The sequence below is a fragment of the Macaca nemestrina genome, chromosome 1 (assembly GCF_043159975.1).
Source record: "Macaca nemestrina isolate mMacNem1 chromosome 1, mMacNem.hap1, whole genome shotgun sequence".
Taxonomy (NCBI): domain Eukaryota; kingdom Metazoa; phylum Chordata; class Mammalia; order Primates; family Cercopithecidae; genus Macaca; species Macaca nemestrina.
In genome coordinates this window covers 200,490,202-200,499,212 of record NC_092125.1, presented here as the reverse complement: position 1 = coordinate 200,499,212, position 9,011 = coordinate 200,490,202, and the positions used below count along the sequence as shown (strand labels likewise).

Here is a 9,011-nt window from a genome sequence, read left to right as displayed (position 1 = left end):
CAGGCGCAGTGGTTCATGCCTGTAATTCCAGCACTTGGGGAGTTTGAGGCAGGCAGATCACTTGAAGTCAGGAGTTTGAGACTAGCCTGGCCAACGTGGTGAAACCCTGTCTCTACTAAAAATACAAAAATTAGCCAGGCATGGTGGCAGGCACCTGTAATCCCAGTTACTTGGGAGACTGAGGCAGGAGAATTGCTTGAACCCAGGAGGCAGAGGGTACAGTGAGCCGAGATTGTACCACTGCACTCCAGTCTGGGTGACAGAGGGAGACTCTGTCTCAAAAACAAACAAACAAACAAACAAACAAACAACAAAAGAGTATACTTGGATTGTTTGTAACACAATGGATAAATACTTGAAGGGATGGATACCCCATTTTACAAGTTGTGATTACACATCACATGCCTGTATCAAAATATCTCATGTACCCCATAAATATATACACCTACTATGTACTCAAAAACATTAAAATAACAAAAAAAAAAAAAAAAAAAGAAAAAAAATAGAGGACAGAATGGGGCCACAAGCTGAGGAATATGAGGCCTCTAGAAGCTGAAAAAGCCAAGGAAGTGGATTCTCCCCTCAAGCCTCCAGAAGAATGCCCATTTTGGACTTTTGACCTCCAGGGCTGGGAGAGAATAAATTTATATTGCCTTTAGCCATTACATTTGTGGTAATTTGTTATAGCAGCAATAGCAAACTAATACATCCAGTTATTATTAGGTATCTCAAACATATTAGGGACTCAGTAAATAGTAGCTGAATGAATAAAGGAGTCTGGAATGAACAACAGAACTCAGCAGAGGATCTGAGGAATGGAGGTGGGTTGTGGCTCTGGGTCCAACATCTGTATGTATCTGTAGATGTGGGGAAAAATAGCCATCTTTCTTTTTTTTTTTTTTTGAGACGGAGTCTCGCTCTGTCGCCCAGGCCGGAGTGCAGTGGCGAGATCTCGGCTCACTGCAAGCTCCGCCTCCCGGGCTCACGCCATTCTCCTGCCTCAGCCTCCCGAGTAGCTGGGATTACAGGCGCCTGCCACCACGCCCAGCTAATTTTTGTATTTTTAGTAGAGACGGGGTTTCACCGTGTTGGCCAGGATGGTCTCCATCTCCTGACCTTGTGATCCGCCCACCTCGGCCTCCTAAAGTGCTGGGATTACAGGCGTGAGCCACCGCACCCGGCCGCCATCTTTCTAGATAATGTACCACCTCAGGACTTAAGCAATTCTGCTGTGGTTCTCCTCTAAGGGGACGCAGATCAGTTTCTCTATCCTTTTTGGAATAAAAAGGCAAGGTCCAGGATCAGGGTCCCAGGCGTTGATTTGCGAGGGGTGGCAGGCAGCAGTCGTGCAGAACTTGAAGAAACAGCCTAGAGCAAGTGGTGCCACATGAGCATCCACCACGTGGAGCACCAGAGTGAAGTCAAAGGCCAGCGTGGAGGAGGTGGTGCGAGCAGTGGCCCTGCCTGGCTGAGACAGTGCAGGAATCCCAAAGACACTGAGGGGCAAAGCAACCTTGTGATGGTTCTGAGTCCTGCAGTTATCTGGTTTGTGCATGTGGCAATACTGAGCTAGCACGATGTGTGTCCAAACGCTATTGTGGCCTTGTTCGAATGAACGAGGTCTGTGGCCTCAAGATCAACCCTGTAATACAAAGGGAAGGAGCATGTTATGGATCATATTGTGTTCCCCCAAAAAAGATGTGTTGGAGTCCTGACTCCAGCACCTCAAAATGTGACCTTATTTGGAGGTAGAGTCTTTGCAGAGGCAATTACTTTAAAATGAAGTCATTACGGTGGACCCTAATCCAATATGATCAGTGTCCTTATAAAAAAGGGTCAATTTGAACCCAAAGCTAGGCCACATGGAGGGAAGACAATGTGCAGAGACACACGGAGAAGATGAACATTGACAAGCTAAGGAAAGAGGCCTGGAACAGAGCCTTTCCGCACAGCCCCCAGAAGGAACCGACCCTTCTGACGCCCTGATCTCACACTTCCAGCCTTCTGAACTGTGAGAGAATACATTTCTGTTGTTTAAGCCACCCAGGGAGTGGAACTTTGTTACAGCAGCCCTGGAAAACAAATGCAGAGCCATTCTCCCCTGTTGTGCTTCCTGGCACTGCACATCATCCTGGGGGCTCAGAAAGCTGTGAGGCCTGGCAGGTGAAGCACCAAGCACCCCATGGAGCAGCAGGAAGTGGCAGCTGTGCATGCCCTGCCCAGCAGCAGAGTGGGAGCAGCACACTGCCTGGGGTCCCTGGCAGCATGGCTGCAGGCATCTGCAGAGAGCAGCTGTGTGAAATCAGGCTCAGAAGGGTGGATAAGCTCCGCAGAGGAGTGTGGAGAGACCCTGGGGGTCAGCAATGCAGCAGTGCTACTGTGGGAATGGACTTGCTTTTAGCACAAGTGAGACCTGCCCTGGGAACCCATAAAACTTGGTAAGGGCTGGGCGTGGTGACTCAAGCCTGTAATTCCAGCACTTTGGGAGACCGAGGCGGGCAGATCATTTGAGTTCAGGAGTTCGAGACCAGCCTGGCCAACATGGTGAAACCCTGTCTCTACTAAAAAAAAAAAAAAACACAAAGATTAGCCAGGCCTAGTGTCAGGTACCTGTAATCCCAGCCACTTGGGAGGCTGAGGCATGAGAATCACTTGAACCCGGGAGGCGGAGGTTGCAGTGAGCCAAGATCGCGCCGCTGCACTCCAGCCTGGGAGATAGAGCGAGACTCTGTCTCAAAAACAAAAAAACAAAAACACACAAAACACAAAAAACAAAACTTGGTTGGGACACTTTCCAGGGGGCTGGAGATGATCTGATTACTGAAAATTGTTTTCACAAACTCCCACAGATTGTCCCGACCCCTCCTCCCCTCTCCTCCTCTCCTCCTCTCCTCCCTCTCCATCAGCCGCTGGAGGTAGCACCTCTCCTCCTCCTTCTCCCATATTCTGGGACGTCAGTGCTCAAAGTCACCGTGCCCTGCATATTTCTGGGAGTGCTCTCCCCCTACCCCCAGATCTCAAGCCTTTAGGGAAGTGGAAAGAAACTCTTCCCACAAGAAGGTTTTGGATCCTGTTTTAGATGAGACTGGCTGAAGTGAGGCCCAGAGGAGAGGAAGGAGGTGCCTGGGAATTGAGGTTCTGGGGGGCCAGGGAGGAAAAAGTGGTTTAGACAGAAGGAACAGTATGAGAAAAGGCACAGGGGTGGAGCTGGATGCCGCATATTGAAGTTCAATGCTGTGGTAGCAAGGGATGCATGTGAGGATCTGACAGAAGATGGGCAGGAGGAAATAAGGGGCCAGATATGACTGTAGTGCCACCTGGTGCTGGAAGGAGTCAGAGCCTGGCCTGAGATGACATTCTGCTCCGGAAGAATTAACTGGAGTCACTAGTGAGTAGCTCAGGATGCCTACCAACTAATGATCCATTTCTGTAGCTGGCTTTCCAGTGTACAAACTGCTTTCGCAACTTCCCAGTGTTCTAGCTCCCTACCTCTGTATAACACACCAACCCCAAACAGCAACATCCATTTGCTCTCAGACCTGTAACCTGGGCAGGGCTTGGCAGGAGCATTTCATGTCTGTTCCATTTGGCATTTGCTGGGACAACTGGAATCACCTGAGGGCTGTCACTCACAAGTCTGGCAGTGGATGCTGGAACCTTAGCTGGGGCTGTGAGACAGAACATCTCCATGTGGCCTCTCCTTGTGGCCTGGGCTTTTTCACAACATAGTGGCTGGGTTCCCAGGGCGAGTGTCCTCAGAGTGAGAGCCAGGAGGAAGTTTTCCTAAGTTGGCCTTTGAAGTCTTCTTGTACCACCTCTGCCGCATTCCACTCATTAGCAGCTGGTCACTAAGGCCTGCTTGTGTGCACAGGGAGAGGAATTAGACATCACCGTTTTTTAAGGGGAAAATCAAAAAATTGTGGACATGTTTTAAAAGCACCATGCCCTGTGAAGTAGGCGCTGTTATCTCTGTATTCCAGAGAGGCTGGGTGACTCACCAAGATCACACAGCCACCAAGAGGCGGATGTAGTTCTAACCACAATATACATACATGCATGCACACATGCAATGTGCCACATAATGTATACACATACATACATGTGCACACAGGTATCAAGTGCCTCCTATGCCTAGCACTTTGCATCATTTGACGCAGTCACTTGGGTATATAATAGTCGTTTTGTTTTGTTTTGTTTATTTATTTTGAGACAGGGTCTCGCTCTGTCACCCAGGCTGGAGGGCAATGATGCAATCACAGCTCCCTGCAGCCTCTATCTCCTGGGCTCAAGTGATTCTCCCACCGCAGCCTCCTGAGTAGCTGGGACTACAGGCATGCACCACCACGCCCAGCAAATTTTTGTATTTTTTTTGTAGAGATAGGATTTCACCATGTTACTCAGGCTAGTCTCAAACTCCTGGGCTCAAGCAATTTACCTGCCTTGGCCTCACAAGATGCTGGGATTATAGGCATGAGGCACCACGCCTGGCCTATAACAGTCATTTTAAACTGAGTGCTTTAAAAGTTGAACTAATTCTTCTAAATCTGTTCTCCCACAGTCTTGGCATCATCCTTGGCTTCTCTTTCCTCACATCCCACGTCCAACTCATCAGCCAATGCTGTCAGTTCCATCTTCAAAATATATCCAGAATTTAACCATGTCTTAACCCCTTAATCCCAAGTCTATCACCAGGGTTCAAGCCCACATTATCTCACACCTGATTTATTCCAACAGCTCCTCAATTATCCCTCTGCTTCTGTCCTCATGCAACCACCACTATCCCCAGCAATTCTGCTCTTATCATAGCAGCCTGAATGATTCTTTGATAGTATAAACAGGCTTCTGTCACTCCTCTGATAAAAACCCTATAATGACCCCATTTCTCATACAGAATAAAAGCCAGAGTCCTGACAACAGTCTACAGGCCCCACCCTGAGTGGCTCTGACTTTATCTGCTATCCCTCTTCTGGCTCATTCCACTTTAGCTGCCCTGGCCTCCTGGCTTCCACCTCCCACCTTAGAGCCTTTGCACTTGCTGCTTCCTCTGCCAGAGAGCTGGGTGACTCCCTCTCCATTCTTCAAGCTTCTGTTCAAATGTCACCTCATTAGAGAGGTCTTCCTGGACACATTACTTAAAATTCTAACTTGATTCCTACCCTTGTTTCTCTCCATCCACCTTCATTGCTTTATTTTTCACCATATCACTCGTGATTATATTATATATTGTTTATTAACTTAAAAAATTGTCTGTTTTCTCCCATTAAAAGTAAGCTCCACAATCTCAGGGATTTTAGATGTTTTGTTCACTGCTTATTCCCCACCTAGCACAGTGCCTGGCACATTTGTTGGGTGAAATAAAAACTACAATTGTGCTTCTGTCACCTTCTCCTTATAGTTATAAAAGCTTTGATGTGTGTGTTTTGTTGCTCTAGTGATAGAGCTTTTATTATTTCCACATGATCCTCTTTAATCACTTAATGATTTGTCTTAAATTCTACTTTGTTTTCATATTATGGTTATTATTACCAAGTTATGTCTTTTTATTGTTGGAAAGACTTCAAAGAGTTTTGTTTTGTTTTAGGTTCAGAGTCATGTTATCTGCTAAGAAAATAGGGTGGGAGAACAGAGCCTCTTAATGGCCTGGGAGAATTGTTTTGTCTTAGGAAAAAGTTCCTAACGTGGTGACTCATATGTAAAACCATCGGTCTTGTAGCATTAACTCATGGTTAGTAAAAACAGACACACACACGCACACAAACAGACACATCTACAAACAACCAATCTTCTGGAATACAAAAAACAAAATCCCATCACAGGTGGGCAGAGCTTACCAGGGAAAGAGAACAGCTGTTGCAAAAGCCTTTAGGTGGAGGTGGGCGTGGCCCTTCTGATCAGCAGAGAGAAGGCCAAGTGTGTTGGGAAACAGAGAGAGAGAGAAATGGGGGCAGTTGCATGGTTATTACTCAATAACCATGAGATGGTGGGCAAGAACCGGCTCAGGGAAGGCATTGTAGGTCAGAGAAAAAAAATTACAAATGTTATGGGAAGCCATTGAAGGGCTTAAGCATGAGAGTGCTGTGATATGGTTTATATTTTTATTTATTTATTTATTTATTTATTTATTTATTTATTTATTTATTGAGACAGAGTCTCGCTTTGTCACCCAGGCTGGAGTGCAATGGCGCGATCTTGGCTCACTTCAACGTCTGCCTCCCGGGTTCAAGTAATTCTTGTGTCTCAGCCTCCCATGTAGCTGGGATTACAGGTGCCTGCCAGCACGCCTGGCTAAATTTTTTTTTTTTTTGTATTTTTAGTAGAGACGGGGTTTTACCATGTTGGCCAGGCTGGTCTCAAACTCCTGACCTCAAGTGATCTTCCCACCTTGGCTTCCCAAAGTGCTGGGATTACAGGCGTGAACCACTGCGCCTGGCTACAGTATGTTTTTAAAAACTCACTCGAGATTCTGTGTGGAGGATGGGTTGCAGGGGGCAAGAATGAAAGCAGAGAAATTCAAGAGACCACTGCCATCATCCAGGCAAGAGATAATGGCCCTGTGTCCTAGGAGCCTAGCCATGGAGATGGGCAGATGTGGGCAGATTCAGGATAGGTCCTGATGTGGCATCAACAACAGGGCTAGCTGCTGGGGATGAGCAAAGAGAGGAATTGGGAATAAGTTTCAGGTTTGTGGATGGAGCAACTAAGTGGATGGTGTCATACTGTGTGCTGAAACTTCCCCTGATATGGAGACACTTGGCGGGGAGCAGGTTGGGATGGACACGGCAGGGCTGGAAATCAGGAGTTTGCTTTGACTAAGTTAACTTTGAATTGCTTGTTTGACCTCTAAGTGAAGATGACAAATAGGTAGTTGGGTATGAGTCTGGAGCTCAGGGAAAAGTCAGTGCTGATGACAGTGACTTGTAAGTTATTGGCAAATAGATGGTATTTAAAAGCCATGAGACTGGATGAGATCACTTAGGGAGAGAATGAAGAGACGAGAAGGGAGCCTAGTGTTCCCTGGGAATATGCTCATGTTTGGGCAAAGTTGAATGAGAAGCAGCAGATGAGGGAGTTAAGGTCCAGAGGCAGGCTCTGCCAGAGACCAGACCAGGGTCTAGTGGGGCAGACAGAGGTGACAAGTGACACCACAGTGAATTGGTGGAGCTTGTAATAATTCTTGGAGATCCCTGGGAATGGGAACATGGTAGGAGACCTGATTTCCTAAAGGTGGAGAGCTGAGATGATGGCTGCTTACACGTTAAAAGGAAGTGTGGCCTGCTCCAGAGGAAACAAAAAGACATCTGAGTCATTGCTACTGCTCTTGTTATGGGTTTGTCATCCCCATCCACCAGGAGCAGGGACTCTGCCACCTTTGCCTGAGAAGTGCCCAGCTCAGAGTAGCTATGGCCTGAATGAGTGAACAGAGTGAATGTCTAACAGACCTTGTTCACATGATCTAAAGAGGGGACTCTAAATAATAAAATCTGCAGGTCAAAAGGACAAAAGATCCTGAGAAACCAGGACCAGGTGACTCCTGAGAGTCCAACCCACTAGCCCTTTTTGGGGATGGAAGAGTGGTGTGCTTTGCCGCTCCCTTGAGTAAGAGAATATTTTGCTTCTCTTCCCAGGACTGTCAATAACCCCGTCATTCCCAGGCAGAGCATCTCAGCAAGCTCACAGGATAGAGTAGGAATCACATGGAGAGAGATACCCCAGCTGGCTTCTCCTTCCCTCTGAGATCCCACAGTGGATCCCCTGGGGACTGGGAGTGGGGACAGCATCAACATGTGAAGGGAGGTAAGGCAGGTCTGGGGGGTGGTAGGGGGTGGGGGATGAGTAGGACTAGATCAGGAAGGAGAGGAGCTTCTGCACCCACCTCAGCTGGCTTTTGGCTTTAGTTCAGCCTGGTGTTCCCTTGTTGTTCCTCCTCAATGGAGAGAAGAGAAGGTTGAAGTGGAGATGAGACAGTGAAACTATGGCCTGGCTGCTGGCTCCACTCCCTGGTTTCAGTCCTTCTCCAGGCCCAGCTGAATTAGGGTCCCATGAACACCCACATACTCTCCCAACAAATTCTGCCTGGGTAGTCTGAATTTCTATTTCTGGACAGAAGAGGAACCCCAACTCAGACAATAGAGTAATCCGGTTACTCTCGGCCTGGCCTCTTTCACTTCCCCAAAAGGGCTGATGCTGCTGCCTCCCTGCAGGTCTATATATAGGGAAATCTCTGAAAGTTCTGCCTGGCTGCCCCTGGCTGCATTCCCATTTGTTCTGCGGATGAATAAAAATATCTCCTTGTTCTACAGCTTTTGTTGAGACTTCTCTGCCTATTCTCATGACGTTTGGAATAACAGGAAATGAGGACACCCTTTCCTCAAGGCTGTCTGGGAATTACACCTGAAAACACCAAAGTCACAAAGGCCATGACAACAAAGGAATTTGCAGTCAAATCCCAACTGTCCCCTGGATGCCCAAATGAGGAAGTCATAACTAAGATTTTCTCACTTTTTGCAGAGGAAGAAACTGTCTCGAGGACTTTGGCCAGTCACTGTCCTTCCTTGGGCTACAGTTCTTCATCTGGAGAACTGGGGTCAGGGGGAACATGCACACAGAAACTGGGTGGTTAGGATTAGGAGAGAATGTAGCGGGGCACGCAGTATCTTCTCAACAGATGCTATTTTTATTAGTAAAAGGAATTCTGGTTAGCCAAAAAGGGGATTCTGGGAAATAAAACATTTCTGGTTATGTTGTTTAAAGTGCTTATCGGACTGGGCATGGTGGCTCACATCTGTATTCCCAGCATTTTGGGAGGTCAAGTGGGTGTATCACTTGAGGTCAAGAGTTCGAGACCAGCCTGGCCTACATGTTGAATATGTTGAAACCCCATCTCTACCAAAAAAATACAAAAATTAGCCAGACCTGGTGGTGCACACCTGTAGTCCCAGCTACTCGGGAGGCTGAGGCAGGAGAATCGCTTGAACCTGGGAGGCAGAGGCTGCAGTGAGCCAAGATCTCGC

The 9,011-nt window shown here is 47.4% G+C and overlaps 1 long non-coding RNA gene across 1 annotated transcript; it reads right to left on the bottom strand.

Moving 5' to 3' along the window:
• Positions 1 to 1,071: 1,071 nt before the first annotated feature.
• Positions 1,072 to 8,252, bottom strand: LOC105494670 (uncharacterized). Its single transcript, XR_011623423.1, has 3 exons — positions 7,874 to 8,252; positions 3,634 to 3,855; positions 1,072 to 1,642 (listed from the first exon to the last, which is right to left on the bottom strand). It is a non-coding gene; the product is annotated as an uncharacterized lncRNA (long non-coding RNA).
• Between the last annotated feature and the right edge of the window lie 759 nt (positions 8,253 to 9,011).